Source organism: Callithrix jacchus, chromosome 12 (genome assembly GCF_049354715.1).
Source record: "Callithrix jacchus isolate 240 chromosome 12, calJac240_pri, whole genome shotgun sequence".
Lineage (NCBI taxonomy): Eukaryota > Metazoa > Chordata > Mammalia > Primates > Cebidae > Callithrix > Callithrix jacchus.
Window position 1 is genome coordinate 41,672,095 of NC_133513.1, and position 16,946 is coordinate 41,689,040.

Genomic DNA, 16,946 nt, shown 5'->3' on the forward strand with positions numbered 1-16,946 from the left:
TAATTTTTACTAAAAACATTGGTGTATGTGGTGATTTTGGACTTTGAGGCTAATAGAATATTCAAAGTGGTCTTTAGCAAAGGCATAGAAGATAGTGTAGGATGGATTTTGGGGAACGACAAATAATGTATCTTGGCTTAAGTACGTAACAAAGATAAGGTAGAAGCAAACAGAGTAGCTTGCTCCCTGTACAATGGGTTTTGGGTTTTATTTTGTTGTTCCTGGTCTCACATGGTTTTTAATCAGTAGAATGATGTGATCCAGATCTGTGCTTTAAGAAGATAACTCTTGAGTTTGAATAGAACTAAGGTCGGAATCTTTACATAAATGTAGGAATCCTTGGTAGTAGTATAGGAAAAAATGATGAGCATAAGAACTGAAATTCTGGAACGGAAATGGTGAATTTAGAATAAATTTTAAAGATAAAATTAATGTGATTCCTATATGGTTAAGTTATCCCTAGAGTCCCCAGCATTTCTTTGGGAGGATATCTAGTAATTTCCTTTGTATATGCCAAGTTAAAAAAAATTTTAAAGGTGATTTTTTTTTTTTTTTTGTCTGCTTGTATTTCTGGACAATTATTTTTTTATTCTTGGTATTTCATCAACTAGGATATATAATTCCATCTGTGATTTGGTATATTTTTTCTTTCCTTGTATAGATTTTTACACCTTTATTTTTGGGATATTTTCTATTATATCCTTCTGCCTTTTCTCTTCCATTTAATTAATTGTTCTACTTGAGGGATACTAATTATCTTTCTGTTCAGCCTTTGTCCTAGATTTTTTTTTAATTCTTTTGATTTGTCATTTTTTTTCTCTGCAATATATTTTTTTAACTTTATTTTTGTTTTCTTTCTTTCCTTTTTTATTTTTTGATACAGAGTCTCGCTCTGTCACCCAGGCTGGAGCGCAGCAGTGGTGTGATCATGGCTCATGATCTTGACCTCATGGGCTCAATCTATCTTCCTAGATTAGCCTTCTGAGTAGCTGGGACAACAGGTGTATGCCACCATGCTTGGCTAATTTTTGTATTTCTTTTTTTGTAGTGTTGAGGTTTTGCCATGTTGTCCAGGCTGGTCTTACACTCCTGGACTCAAGTGATCCACCATTTTGGCCTCCTCAATACTCTTGTTATCTTGAGATTTTTTTTTTTTTTTTTTTTTGCCATTTGTTTAAGTCTTTAGTTCTTTCCCTTGCTTTTCCCTCCGCCCCCAATTCATTGTTCTTAATGGTTTCCTTAAGGCCAGAACTTTTCTTTTTAATTTATTTGTTTTGTCTTTTGGGCTTTTCTTTCATTAGATGCATGTTCTTATTAGGTTGCTCTGTGTTACAAGAAATTGTTAAGGTTTTATGGCCATTTCTTTTTGTCTTGCTCAGGCTTAATTTGGATACCTAGGTCAAGACTTTGCTTTTGCCCTTCTGTGGCCCTAGGCTTTCCCATCTCCTTAGATTGTGTTAAATGTCCTATACCAGTCTCACTTCATACTGCTGAGGGTGTAGTATGTTTCTGTGTGCTTCAGATCCTTCCCTCAACTCAGTACCTATACTGATCAAAGGATATATACCTGGTGATGCCTCTGCCTAGGTTTTGAAGCCTCTGTGCTCAAGATATTTTCCTCAACTTCTCTAGGGCATGAAAAATGAAATTTTTTTATCCAAACGGGGTATTTCTTAAAATTTTTGAGTTTTTTATTTCACCTTTTTTTGTCACTGCTGCCTGCAGGCAGTAATCAGGCTACTAGTCATACTGTATCATACAGATTTTTTTTGTCTACTTCTTTTTAAAGTTTGTAGGTTCTTAGCTTAAATAGCTTTTTGTATTATTGTATGTAGCTGTTGGGTTTCTGGTAAAAAAAAATCACATACACATATGTATATGCATTTATATCATATTAGTGGGTAACAGGACATTCTTTAGTCCTTTTTCACTCTACTATCTTTACTTGAAAGTTTGTGTGATTTTCTAAATATTTACTTTTGACATAGTTAATAACATTTATTTATTATAGGAACTCCACTTCTTAGGCCAGGGTTGGACAGTCATTAGATTGAATCGGCAACCAACAAAATGGGAAAAAATTTTTGCAATCTACCCGTCTGACAAAGGGCTAATATCCAGAATCTACAAAGAACTAAAACAGATTTACAGGAAAAAAACACACAAGCTTATTCAAAAGTGGGCAAAAGGATATGAACAGACACATTACAACAGAAGAAATACATGAGGCCAACAAACATGAAAAAATGCTCATCATCACTGGTCATTAGAGACATGGAAATCAAAACTACATTGGGATACCATCTCACGCCAGTTAGAATGGCGATCATTAAAAAATCTGTAGACAACAGATGCTGGAGAGGATGTGGAGAAATAGGAACACTTTTACAATGTTGGTGGGAGTGTAAATTAGTTCAATTTTTGTGGAAGACAGTGTGGCGATTCCTCAAGGACCTAGAAATAGAAATTCCGTTTGACCCAACAATCCCATTACTGGGTATATATCCAAAGGATTATAAATCATTCTATTATAAGGACACATGCACAGGAATGTTCATTGCAGCACTGTTTGCAATAGCAAAGACTTGGAACCAATCCAAATGCGCATCGATGATAGACTGGACAGGAAAAATGTGGCACATATACACCATGGAATACTATGCAGCTATAAAAAACAATGAGTTTGTGTCCTTTGTAGGGACATGGATGAACCTGGAAACCATCATTCTCAGCAAACTGACACAAGAACAGAAAATCAAACAGCATGGTCTCACTCACAGGTGGATGTTGGACAATGAGAACACATGGACACAGGGAGGGGAGCATCACACTCTGGGGTCAGTTGGGGGGAATAAGGGAGGGACAGCGGTGGGTGGGGAGTTGGGGAGGGATAACATGGAGAGAAATTCCAGATATAGGTGATGGGGAGGAAGGCAGCAAACCACAATGCCATGTGTGTACGTATGCAACTGTTTTTGACATGTACCCCAAACCTAAAATGCAAGAAAAAAAAATATTTTAAGCAGTGAAATAGAAAAAAAAAAAAAAATTGGCCTGGTGTGGTGGCTTACGCCTGTAATGTCAGCACTCTGTGAAGCTGAGGTGGGTGGATCACCTGAGGTCAGGAGTTTGAGACCACCCTGGCCAACATGGTGAAACCCTGTCTTTACTGAAAAATATTAAAAATTAGCAGGTGTGTGGTGGGCATCTGTAATCCCAGCTATTGAGGAAGCTGAGGCAGGAGAATCACTTGAACCCACTAGACAGGTTGCAGTGAGCTGAGGTCATGCAACTACACTCCAGCCTAGGCGACTGAGTGAGACTCCATCTCAACAACAACAAAAAAAAAATTTAAAAAATTTAGCTCAGTGCAATGGCTCGTGCCTACAGTCCCAATGCTTTGAGAAGCCAAAGGGGGAGGATTGCTTGAACCCAGGAATCTGAGACCAGCCTCGACAATATAGCAAGGCTTCCACCTCTAAAAATGTGAAAATAAATTAGCTGGCCATGGTGGCATGTGTCTGTAGTCAGTCCTAGCTACTCAGAAGGCTGTGGTAGGAAGATCACTTGTACCCAGGAGTTTGAGACTGCAGTGATCTGTGATTGCATCACTGCATTCTAGCTGGGTAAAAGAGCAAGACCATGCCTCTTAAAAAAACAAAAAGACAATGTCATACACTACATTAAAAACATCAGTGACCCTAAATTTAAATTTCCATTTTTCCTTGTTTGTGTTTTTACAGCATTCTTACATAACAGTGAGCATACAGTGACCATATATTTTTCTTAATATTAGGACAAACATTTTAATATTTCTAGCTCATCTTTATAATCTTATCACATGATATGTCATAATTTATTAAAAAGTTACTCAAATAGCGAACACTAGTGGTTTCTAGTTTATGCTCTTTTGTGTGCATTGAACCTTTTTGTTTTTGTAGTTTTGTGTTATATTTAAAATAAATACAAGTTGTGCACGGTGGCTCATGCCTCTAATCCCAGCACTTTGGGAGGCCAAGGTGGGACGATCGCTTGAGGTTAGAAGTGCAAGACAAGCCTAGGTAATATAGTGAAACTCTGTCTCTACAAAAAATTTTTAAAAATATTAGCTGGATGTGGTACTGTGTGCTCTTAGTCCCAGTTACCTGGGAGGCTAAGGTGGGAAGATCACTTGAACCAGGGAGGTGGAGGCTGCAGTGAGCCATGATCATGCCACTGCACTCCGGCCTGGGTGACAGAGTGAGACCTTGTCTCAAAAAATAAAATAAATTGTGTAAGATTGAGATTAATGGACAAATCAACTTTATTAAATTTTTATAGTTCTCAACCTGGCACTAACTGTAGTGTGTATTTATGTTACTAGATGAAAATTCTTTTGAGTTAGTTGCCTAAATTGACAGCTTATTATTGAACCCTTAATGCCAAAAGAATTTTTTTGATACTGTTACATTATTCAGCTATATACTTCCCATGGCTTTAGTAATTAGTGTTTTCAAGTGTCTTCTAGCTTTTATAAAATTATATGCATTTAAAAAATATATGGTCTTTAACTTTTATTTCACTGACTTTAAGGGAACAGGTGATTTTTGGTTGCATGAATGAATTGTATAGTGGTGAGGTTAGATTTCAGTGCACCTGCCACCCAAATAGTGTACGTTGTATTTTACTACATTATGTAGTTTTTAAAGAATCTTTCATCTCCCTCCCACCACCCCTTCTTCTGAGTTTCCAGTGTCCATTATAACTCTCTGTATGCCTTTGCATAACCATAGCTTAGCTCCCAACTATAAGTAAGAGCATATGGTATTTGGTTTTCCATTCCTGAATTACTTTACTTAGAATAATGGCCTCAATCTCCATCTGTGTTGCTTCAAAAGACATTATTTCATTCTTTTTTATGGCTGAGTAATATTCCTTTGTGTGTGTGTGTGTGTGTGTGTGTGTGTGTGTATGTATGTATATGTATATATACCACATTTTCTTAATTCACTCATCAGTTGAATGGGTAATTAGGTTGGTTCTACATCTGGCAATTTTGAATTTTGCTGCAATAAACACACATAATGCAGCTGTTTTTTTAAATACAAATTTCCTTTGGGTAGATACCCAGTAGTGAGATTGCTGGATCAAATGATTGATTTAGTTCTTTAGATATCTTCATACTTTTTTTCATAGAGGTGTTACCGATTTATATTTCCACCAGCAGTATATAAATGTTCCCTTTTCATCACATCTATGCCAATATCTATTGTTTTTGGACTTTTTAATAATAGCCATTCTGGCTGGGATAAGGTGATATCTCATTGTGGTTTTAATTGGCATGTCCCTGATGATTAGTGATGTTGAGCATTTTTTTCATGTTTCTTGGCCATTGTATACCTTCTTTTGAGAAATGTTTATTGATGTAATTTGCTCACTTTTTAATGGGATTATTTTGTATTTTTCTTGCAGATTAGTTGAAGTTCCTTGTAGATTCTGGGTATCAGTCTTTTGTCAGATGCATAGTTTGCAAATATTTTCTTCCATTCTGTGGGTTGTCTGTTTACTCTGCTTATTTTTTGCTGACCAGAAGCTTTTTAGTTTAATTAGGTCCCATTTATTTTTTGTTGCATTTTCTTTTGGTGTCTTAGTCATAAATTCTTTGCCTAGACTAATATTTAGAAGAATTTTTCTTTGGTTTTCTTATAGCATTTTTATGGTTTCATGCCTTAGATTTAAGTCTTAAATTCATCTTGGGTTGATTTTTGTATATGTTAAGGGATAGTGATTCAATTTCATTCTTCTACATGTGACTATCTAGTTTTCCTGGCACCATTTATTGAATAAGGTGTTCTTTTCCCAATTTTTGTTACATATGCTTTGTCAAAGGTCAGTTGGTTGTATTTGGTTTTATTTCTGGGTTCTCTACTCTGTTTCTTTGCTCTATGTATGTACTTTTATACCAGTACCATGCTGTTTTGGTTACTATAGTAGCCTTGTAGTATAATTTGAAGTCGAGTAATGTGATGGTTCCAGATTTGTTTTTTTGTTTAAGATTGCTTTGGCTATTTGTACTGTTTTTTGGCTCCATGTGAATTTTAGGATTGTTTTGTCTAATTCTGTGAAGAATGATGTTGGTATTTTGATACAAATTGCATTGAATCTGTAGACTGCTTTTGGCAGCATGGTCATTTTCATGATATTGATTCTGCTAATGCATGAGTGTGGGATGTATTTCTGTTCGTTTGCATTGTCTGTGATTTCTTTCAGAAGTGTTTTGCACTTCTCCTTGTAGAGATCTTTTACTTTCTTGGTTAAGTGTATTCCTAGGTATTTTTTTTTTCAGCTGTGGTCAAAGGGATTGAGTTCTTGATTCTTAGTCATTATTGGTGTGCTACCAATTTGTGTACTTTGATTTTGCAACCTGTGACTTTACTGAATGTACTGATCAAATCTAGGAATCTTTTGAAGGAGTCTGTAGGATTTTCTAGATATATAATCACGTCATTGGCAAACAGAGATAGTTTGACTTCCTCTTTTCCAATCTGAATGCCCTTTTTTTCTCTTGCCTAAGTGTGCTGGCTGTGGCTTTCCATATGTTCTTATTTTTAAAGGAGAGACTATTATCCAAAATGAAAAAATTACTTGGATTGGAAATTGGAAGAAGTACTCTGAAAGTATTTTTCATATCGTCAAATTTAGTAGTTTGATTTTATTATTTCTGGATTTTGTGGTCATGATTCATAGCATACATTCATAAAAGTTAAAAAAAGTTCTTTATTTTCATCTAACATTAGACGAAGTTATTAGTACATTCATTATTTGCTAGGAGATCTATAGAAATCATGAGTAGCTTTTGGGCTTTTCTGCATATAAAAGTATAAGTATCATATTATGTAATAATTCAAGTAATTATCCTTATTTAGGAATGTTTAATGTCCTTTTTTCTTCTCTTCACAGATTCTGTCAAATTTTAAGAACAAATGCACCTTATAGCTCATGGAAGAAAAAAAACAAATCAAGACATTTTGGGGTTTCAAGTTGCCAAAGTATGGAACAAAATCTATAGGAAGTACATTGCAGCCAGTGTCAAATGGGACTCCTGTTAATTTATTAGGAACTTCCAAGAATAGTAACATCAAAAGTTACATCAAAAATAATGGCTCTGATTGTTCATCATCTCATTCATTTAATTGGAGAAAAGCAAATAAATACCAACTTTATGCACAAGGTGCCGAAGAGCCTAACAATACTCAAAATTCACATGATAAAATAATTGATCCTGAAAAACTTGTTCCTACTCAAGTAATGTTTGATAAAAATGGGGTAAAGGGAGGTTTGAAAAGTGTTTCATTATTCATGTCAAAGTTGGCAAAGCCATCCACTATGTTAGTGTCATCTATGGAGGAGTTAAACCAAAAGTCTTTTTCTGGACCATCTAATTGGGGTAAATTTACCAAAGGCACATTATTAGGAAGGACTTCATATTCTTCGGTCAATACTCCAAAATCACAGTTGAATGGATTTTATGGAAACCAGTCGGCTAGTAGCATGCAAAGGCCTAGAGCAAACTCCTGTGCCACCGGAAGCAGTTCTGGTGAAAGCTTAGCTCAGTCCCCAGACAGTAGTAAACCTATTAATTGTGAAAAAATGGTAAGGTCACAAAGTTTTTCACATTCCATTCAGAATTTATTCTTTCCACCTTCATCTATAACCAGATCACATTCCTTTAATAGAGCTGTGGATCTTACAAAGCCTTATCAAAACCAACAGCTATCCATTAGAGTGCCTCTACGGTCAAGTATGCTAACAAGAAATTCCGACAGTCAGAAGTACTCAATGGGAGTGAACATTTAGGGTATGGGTTTAATAGGCCTTATGCTGCTGGTGGAAAGAAGCTGGCTTTACCAAATGGTCCAGGTATCTTCTACGTTAGGCTATAGAATGGTTCATCCCTCTCTACTGAAATCTAGCTGATCTCCATTGTCTGGGACTATCACAGTTTATGGAAATCAAAATTCACCTGCTGACACATATGTAGAGGAAGATGCTGTAGTTTTGGCTGAGGACAGAGCTACTAATAAGGACCAAGAACTGACTGAAAATGAAAGTTACAGAATGAAAAACAACCAGAGCATGAAACACGATGCGAAAGCGAGATAACTGAGTGATGATGTGGATGACATTTCCTTGTCTTTTTTGTCATCTTCTGAAAAGAATGATTTAAGTGAAGACTTCAGTGGTTATTTTATAGATATGGAAGACTCTAACAGAACTAGAATAACTCCAGAGGAAATGTCTCTCAAAGAAGAGAAGCATGAAAATCTGACACCACAGGATGTATTTGATTCCCCCAAGGAAAATGAAAAAGCCCTCAGTAAAACTGATGAATGGATAGACATAGGTGTCTCTGGTAAATATTACTAACCTTAAGTCTCTTTGCTTTCTTTTAGATAATATAACTGAACTTACATTTAGGATTATCTTCAGATAGATTTCAAGGTACTGTCAGTTTTACGGAGTGATGGATCTAGACAAAATTGGAGTGGGGTAACATTTATTTTCCTTGCGACTTTTGCTCCATACCTGATTTTTCACTGTATCTAAAACGTTAATAAAACCACTCTTAATCTTTGTTGTTCTTTGGCTGTTATACATAGGCTTATTCCTGCTTAGTATAGACAGTACTTCTAACTGACTTTTCCCCTACCTACCTCAACCAGTGGTATGAGATTCATCAAACCATCTCTTTCCTTAGGGTAGCATATCATTGCTGTTATTTAAGAGTAAAGCTGTTCCAAAAGATAAAATGAAATAATATAGGTTATGTCTAATCTGATATTTTTTATCTTAAAAATTTTTTCTTGTTTAGCAATTTTTGTAGATACACATCCAGAGGGAGCTTTATTTTTTTAAACTGAAGAAAGTGAAACAATACCAAAACATTTCCTCTTATGTTTGATTATCCTGTTACTAAATGCTGGAGAAAACTTATTTGGTGTTTGTATGCCCTTATGCTTGAAAATAGAACAAACTGAAGGGATTGGATATAGACATGTGGTATGTCCAATTGCTTCAGCTTGTTCAGTTTGTCGTCTGGTATAATCAGATCAGTGCATAGAGATGCATGTACAAACCTTTGATTGTCTATAAGTTTTCTAAAAGTGACTGCCAGAAAAAGTTAATTTTCTTATAGGGAGACAATTATGAGTACCCTATATTATTTGATCTATGAAGTTAAGTAGTGTACAAAGAAGAAAAGGAGTTTCCTGGCAAATGTTTAAAAATAAATATCTTGGGAAACATAGGAATCTGAGGAATATTTATTTACATTTTTTGAAATGTTACAGAAGTGAAAGATTACTAAGTAAATTTTCTTTTTGTCTATTAGAAAATATTTCAGTAGGTTATTTCAAAGATTTTGCCTCTTGATGTTTTCATTGCTTAGGATTTAGAAAATGCTACAGTTATTAGTGCTTCTTTTTGAGCCAGCTTTTTTGCTATGATATATCAAATTATTTGCACTTTGATTTTTAGGACATGAGAAACAATTATATTTTTGTGAATCAGTAATCTTTTTTCTCTCTCTTTAAATGAAATGAAGACAGGAATGAATGTACAAAACATACTTCTGGGAATAATTTAGTTTCACTGGATACTACAGAGTTGGTCTTCATTTGAACTCTCTGTCTGCTAGTTTTGATGGAGGAACATACATGTGGATGAAGAAGTCTTGGAACCCATTGGAAATGTCCATCCAGTTGGGAGCTATGAGTCTGAAATGAACAGCATAGTATGTATGGATTTATATACTCTTGGGATGTTTGTTTACCCTATTATAGAGAGACTTGTGCTATAATTGATTTTTTTTTTTTTTTTTTTTTTTTTTGAGACGGAGTTTCACTCTTGTTACCCAGGCTGGAGTGCAATGGCGCAATCTCGGCTCACCGCAACCTCCGCCCCCTGGGTTCAGGCAATTCTCCTGCCTCAGCCTCCTGAGTAGCTGGGATTACAGGCACGCACCACCGTGCCCAGCTAATTTTTTGTAATTTTTAGTAGAGACGGGGTTTCACCATGTTGACCAGGATGGTCTCGATCTGTTGACCTCGTGATCCACCCGCCTCGGCCTCCCAAAGTGCTGGGATTACAGGCTTGAGCCACCGCGCCCGGCCTATAATTGATTTTTTTTAAAAAATTTATGAGTTAACTTTACTACTTTGAGAAATGGGAATTCATATTTCTTAAGAGCCTATAAAATATCTGACCCTAGCAGGAAATAAAGCATGAGAATATATGACATTTGACTTAAATATACTCAACATGTTTACATATATATTCGTCATTCATACATAAATATGTACATACTATATTAGTAGGTTAATCTATGCCAGTGGCTCTCAAAGATAGTGGGGAGAACATCAATGACAAGAGGTATTGGTTGTCATATGATGAGGGCTTCTTGGTATCTAGTGGGTAGATGGCAGGGATGTTGTTTAACATCCCACAGTGCACAGGACAGAGACCACAATGAACTATTTATCTAGCCTAAGATGGCAGTAGTGCTGCTGTTGAGAAACCTTGGCCTGTGCTCTTCTGAGGTAACATTGAAGTGCCATCTCTCAGTGGGATAACACAATAAAAGTTTGTTTTTTACTCTTAGAAAGTCTGTTGTGGGTCTGGACAGCTCTCTAGGGCATCTGCCTTTAGTGATTTAAGCTGCTTTGATTTTGGGGCTTAACCATCTTTTGAGGTCCCTTCTTGTCACTATGGCAGAGGAAGAGAGTGCCAGAGGGTCTCACACATATAATTACTTGCATTGGCCTGCAAGCAACACTTGGCACTTCCATTCACGATCTTTTGACCAGAACTAATCATGTGGTCCCACCTAAGTACTAAAGGCAGGAAATATAATCTTCCTGTGTGCCTGGAAGGCAAGAGAACCAAGTATGGGCAAGTGTTAGAAGACCTACCTTGAATTTATGTGTACATATTTTAAGAAACACAGCAAGTAATGTGGATAATATGCCATATAGGTAAAGTATAATTGGTATGTTTAAAGTGACTTATTGCATTTATTCAGTATATAAAATATGATTTTCCAATAGTTGTATGGCAAAATTGGTAGTCTTTATGGATATATTAAATTCCAAGTGGATTTTAGGCAGTATAATTTTCTATACTCCTATAATCCTTTTATTTAAAAAAGTCATTGTTACCAGAGGCTTAAATAGCACAAACCTTTTTTTAACCTCTATCAACACCTTGTATACAACCATTTAATCTAGAGAGAGTATCTTCATCTCTTTAGATAAAGGAGGCTCAGAAAAGGTGACAGTTTTAAGACCTTCGTCTTACTAGGACTTTTAAGGCAAACATAATTGACCTGCAAATGAACACAGTGTCCAGCAGATGGCAGCAGTGTACCACTTAGTACCTGACAGTTTTTAGAGGCTAACAATCTTGAGTTTATTGTTTAATCACAAAATAGCTATCTCTAAAAGAGTTCAGAATGCATCTGGATTGACCTTTAGTCCTTAAGATCCATGAGTTTCCTCCTTGTTCAGTAGGTTTATGTATATGGTATGGGAAACAACAAAAACATTCATTCTGTGCTTTGGAACAAGACAGTGTTTCTGATCTAAAGAGAAGACAAAGTCTGAGAACGGTTAGAGAATTGATGGCAAAAGCTGAGAACAGTGTGTTGAATTCTCCTACAGTGATATTGGAGTTACCATTTTTGCTTTGAAGTTCTGTGAATTTTTTGTTTTGTATAAATTTTAGGCTTATTTTGTTAGGTGTGTATCTGTTCAGATTTTTTTTTTTTTTTTTTTTGGTGAATTGGACTTTTCATCATTATTTAGCGATCTTCTCTAATTGTGCTTTTTGTTTTCAGACTTTTCTTAAATATTAATAAACCTTACCAGTTTTATTTATATTTTTTCCTTCTTTTACTATCAACCTTTTTACTGTATAGCAAATAGCTTATTTTGTTAACATTTTCAATTTGTCTTTTTTTTTTTAATTAGTGAGTTTAAGTTTTAAATTTTGCATTTCTTGATATACTTGGACTTTATTCTTCCATCTTATTATTTTTATTTAAATTTTTCTTTTTCCGCCACTCCCCCCAAAGTAGTTCAAAATAGTATCTCTAACTTAACCCAAAGACCTTTAGCATATTCTCACTTTTCTTGGTCTCTACAACACTGCTTCTTCCAGTCCAGGTCAAGATAAGGAGCTTTCACTAGATAGAATGTACATCAACTGTGTCACTTCTGACCGTTTAGTTCCATCCACTGTTTATTTCTGCTGACATTGTTTTTATAGTAAGTCTTCCTTTTTAAAAGAAACAGTGCCTTCCTGTTCCTTTCAGTCATTCTCTTACTCTGCAAGAACTTTATATAAATGAACCCATAAACATGTACTAGTTTTTGTCTGGCTTCTTTTCATTAATATGTATTTGTGAGTTATTGTTTCTTTATTCTTATTGTATCATATTCCTTTGTGTGAAAATACTACAACTTATCTTATTGTTCATGGGCATTTAGGTTGGTTCCAGTTTCTGGCTATTAGAGTATGCACTATTTTGAAGATTTTGATGTATGCTTTTATTGGTGAACATTTATTCATTTTTGTTGGAAAAATGTGTAGGAGAGAGATTCCTGGGTTATAGGCTATGCTGATGTATAAAGATGCTGTCAGTTTTTCAAAGTGATTTTGCCTGTTTACACTCTTCATTGGCAGTAAATGAATGTTCCAGAAATTTCACCTTCTTCTCTATACTTGGTACTTTCTGCCTTTTTGCATTTTTTATTTTCTGGCATGGGTATAGTAGTATTACATTGAGATTTTGTCTTGTATTTTTCAATAACTTTTCACAGAGCACCTTCACATATGTTTATTGGGCCATGTGTCTTCTGTTGGGTTATTTGTATTTTTTCTTAATGATTTATAAAAATTCTTGATGTTTTTATATATAAATCTTATTTTGTTTCAATATGTAGATGTTTGTATGCATGTGTGTATTTAGATATTATATATGTAGATTATATTATCTACTGAGGGTTACTTTTGAAATCTCCTAATAGTGTCTATTGGTGATAGAACTTACCAATTTTGATATTGTCCAATTATATAGGTTTTCCTTTTATTGTTACCAATTTTTTAAACTCTGAAGCTTTTTCACACCTTAATATCATGAATATATGTTTCAGTGTTTTACTATAAAAGCGTAAAAGCTAGGTGCTGCTGTTACAGAAATGAAATCAGAAATCATCTCCTTTCCAGTGTCTCACAAATGCAGCCATTTCTGATTCAAAGGCCAGTCTCTTGACTCCAAGTTCGCACTTTTGCGAGCTTTGCTTAATGTGTATATCCCCCTATTCTCCAGGTCTTCTTTCTAGTTCTTCTTAGTATACACAACCTCTCAGGGCAATCACTTCCATGCCCATGGCTTCAGTTGTTTCTCTTCACTGAGGACAATAGAATTTTAAATTTAAAATATTACCTTTATTCTTTGTAAGATCCCTCATTTGCTATAACCATAGATTCAGGGTTGCTCCATGAAAGTAAGAAAAAATGGTGATATACTTAGCATGTAAATTTTAGGAATTTTCCCATTACTCTAAATGGTTTGATTTAGTATGTGTTTTATTTTTAATAACATATGTTGGGATGTCACAAATGGACTTAGCCTACAGAGATTTATATTCAAGTTTGACCAGAGAGTTCCATTTTAATGTGACACTGAGCGTAAAAAAAACTGCCTTTTCCTTTTTATCTATTTGTCTTCCTACATTCTCTGACAGGAGAAAGGTACAACTCTGTACCCGGTCTTCCCCAACAGAGCCCGAGCAGCCCTGTTTTTCCCTCTACTTTGCTGCTTTCACATCTCATGAGTAAGTACTTCCTATTCTGTCTCCTTAATAATCACAAAATTTTTTCCTCCACTTTTGTCACTGCCACTGCCTTTTGCATCAGTCTTCCTTTAGATAGTCTCTTAATTGGTCTGTTGCTTTCTTCAGTCCTTCCTTATTATACAGACCACTACACCCACATCTGAAAGAGACTCCTCAACTTTGTATGGTTTAATGACTCAAATTTTCAGAATAAAATTAAAACCACCGCAGTGTCAAATTTGAGGTGGGTTTGTATCTCAGATTCCTACACTGTCCAGTAGTGTGATCTCAGAAAACAACTTCGTAAGCCTTTGTTTGTGTATCTGCCTACCCTCATTGAAATTTTGGACTGTTTTACACATACAGTGTCTGGCATGTAGAAGGGACTTCATCAATGTTGAATGAAGAGGAGGCATTTTAAAATTCACATTAAAAAAATCATTTAAAAAAAAATGCCAGTCTATAATATCACTTCCCTTCCAAGGTTGGCTTCTACCTGTACTTTCTGATACAGTTTGGTCATGTCCCCACCCAAATCTCATCTTGAATTGTAATCTCCAAAACCCCCACATGTTGAGGGAGGGACTCTGTGGGAGGTAATTGGATCATGGGGGCGGTTTCCCACATGCTGTTTTTGTGATAGTGAGTTCTCATGAGATCTGATGGTTTTATATGTGTTTGACAGTTCCTCCTTCACATGCTCACACTCTTTGGCCTGCCGCCTTGTAAGAAGTAACTGCTTCCCCTTCTGCTAGGATTGTAAGTTTCCTCCGTCCTCCACAGCCATGTGGAATGTGAGTCAATTAAATTTCTTTGCTTTATAAATTGCCCAACCTAAAATATTTCTCTATAGCAGTGTGAAAATGGAATACTGCACTTTCTGATAATCACACTTGAGGAATTGGGGAATTCATACTACCTGAGATCAAATAATGGCCTCAGGCTGGGCAGTCATGTGACCTTGGGGAGATAACTTACCTTCTCCATCTTAGTGTCTTCTCTAAAACTGGTGAGATTGTTTCTGAGGGCTAAATGAGCATAGCCCACTTGGAACACTGTCAGGCACATACTGCTTGCTAGGTGTTCAGTATTCATTTTTTTTTTAACATGTTCTAATCCAATGCAAAGAAACTAAGAACCTTGCAGTATTCATTTTTATTGAGTTAGCACTGTGGTAACCCACCTTATGGCTCTTGATTTTGTGTAACAAAGTCATGCTTAGTGCTTTGTTAGTAAAAGAGAGAAAATCTAAAAGTCCCTGCCATGGAAGGAAGAAACAGGAGAAAAGGAAGTTGGTAAGTTTCAGTACTTTAGAGCTTGGGGGGACAAGTTAGGTTTCTATTTAATGGAGAAGGAGGTGGAGGCAGGATGGATTATAAGGTGTCATTCAAGACACCATAAGTCTTTAGTGAGAGTAGAGCTAGGGCCCCAGGGATTGCTGTGGACAAGTTGCAGACAAAAACTATCACTCATTGGAAGACAGGAGAGGAATATTTCAGGTGTATCTACATTGAGTCAACAAATAAAAGTTCAACTTGGTTGCTAATGGGACCCACTCTGCTAACTGCCACTTTGTATAGAACTCCTAGAGGAAGATGGCTTCCAGTAATGAACCACCCTGTTTTTAGGACTAAAAAGCTCAGGAAGCTGGTGGGTGATAAATGGAAAACTTAGTTCCACTGGCACTGAAGGAGGGGCCAGGAGAGCAGTGGCATCATAAGCCACAGGGTGGGGCAGCCCGGGCAGTGGGGGAGGGGTGGCAGCCAGGGTGGGGCATTGTGAGGTGTGGGGTGGGGCAATGTGAGTCACGTGCCTGGGATTCCACTGTGGCCAGTGGGCTTCAGTCTGTAGGTGACTGCAGAGGGAGTACCTCCTTTTGAACTCTCTTCCAGCAGTTGTATCACTTGGCGCTTGTTGGGTTCCCAACCTATTAAATTAGCCAGCTGTTTGTGACCCTCCCAGACAAGTCAACTTAGGAGAGGCGGCGGGGTGCGGGCCTTGGGCCCGGCCCTAGCCGGGGCGTGGTGTGGGCAGGTGAGCAGCGGGCAAGGCCATCTCTGAAAGTGCGGCACAGCCTCGGCCTAGGGCAGCAGGAGTGCCTGACCAACACTGAGTGGAGGCACAGGTGGCGGCAGACAGGAGTAGAGGTGCCCCATGGGGAACAAACTGTGCTGCTGTGTGTGCCCCATTTCGGACGATGATGAGGTGTCAGGGTGTCCTCCAGAGTGTAAAATCTGTGAAGCAACAGCTGAGGACGCGACAGCAGCAGCGCCCACGGCTGCTGCCATAGAACCTACCGAGTTGACTGTTGAAGCTGGTGAGGACCTTCCTGTGCATGACATCTGTGATGGGGAGATGCCCGAAGGTAAGGAGGTGATGGTGCCATATGCCCTGGCCACCCCTTTGGCTGCTGCTGTCTTCAAGGTCCCCTGGGGGCCATTCCCTACCCCAGGCTCCTTTTTGCCTGTAGCCAGCTTTTCCAGGGCTGGTCAGAAACATAGGCTTACTCTGCCTTGTGTTCCTTTTTCAACCACTTAGTCTTTCTCCACGGAGTCCAGTCAATTTTTCTCCTCTTCTCCCAAACACCCAGTTCTTGCTCCCTCATTCTCTCAGGCTGGCCTGGGACCATTTATTTATGTCTCTTCTTGTCTGTAGCTCTGTTTATTATTCTGTGGGATTTTGTTGAGGATTTTATTGAAATAACTCTTCCTTTTTTCAATAAAAACTCAAATACACCAACTTTCTAGTAGCCATCTCATTCTTTTTTGTACCTATCCAGATGGTACCTAAGTGAAGGAACCAGGTAAGTGCCTAATTATTTCCTTCATTAAAGTAGCTAAATCTCAGGACAATTCATGCTGAAATATTTGGGGATTTCTTTTTTGAAATCAGTATGAAGTTGCCATGGGAGAGATGATAGGATATTCTTTATTTTTATTTTTGAGATGGAGTTTCACTCTTGTTACCCAGGCTGGAGTGCAACGATGCAATCTTGGCTCACCACAACCTCCGCCTCCTGGGTTCAGGCAATTCTGCCTCAGCCTCCTGAGTAGCTGGGATTACAGGCGCGCA

At 37.1% G+C, this 16,946-nt stretch overlaps 1 pseudogene across 1 annotated transcript in view; it reads left to right on the top strand.

The window, feature by feature from the left end:
* Positions 1–16,946, top strand: part of LOC103793660 (serine-rich coiled-coil domain-containing protein 2) — a 123,927-nt pseudogene that overhangs the window by 105,220 nt on the left and 1,761 nt on the right. The window contains exons 6-9 of the transcript XR_013524835.1: positions 6,940–8,392; positions 9,584–9,772; positions 13,785–13,874; positions 14,560–14,668. The product of XR_013524835.1 is annotated as a serine-rich coiled-coil domain-containing protein 2 (transcript). The remainder of the gene's footprint in view (positions 1–6,939; positions 8,393–9,583; positions 9,773–13,784; positions 13,875–14,559; positions 14,669–16,946) is intronic.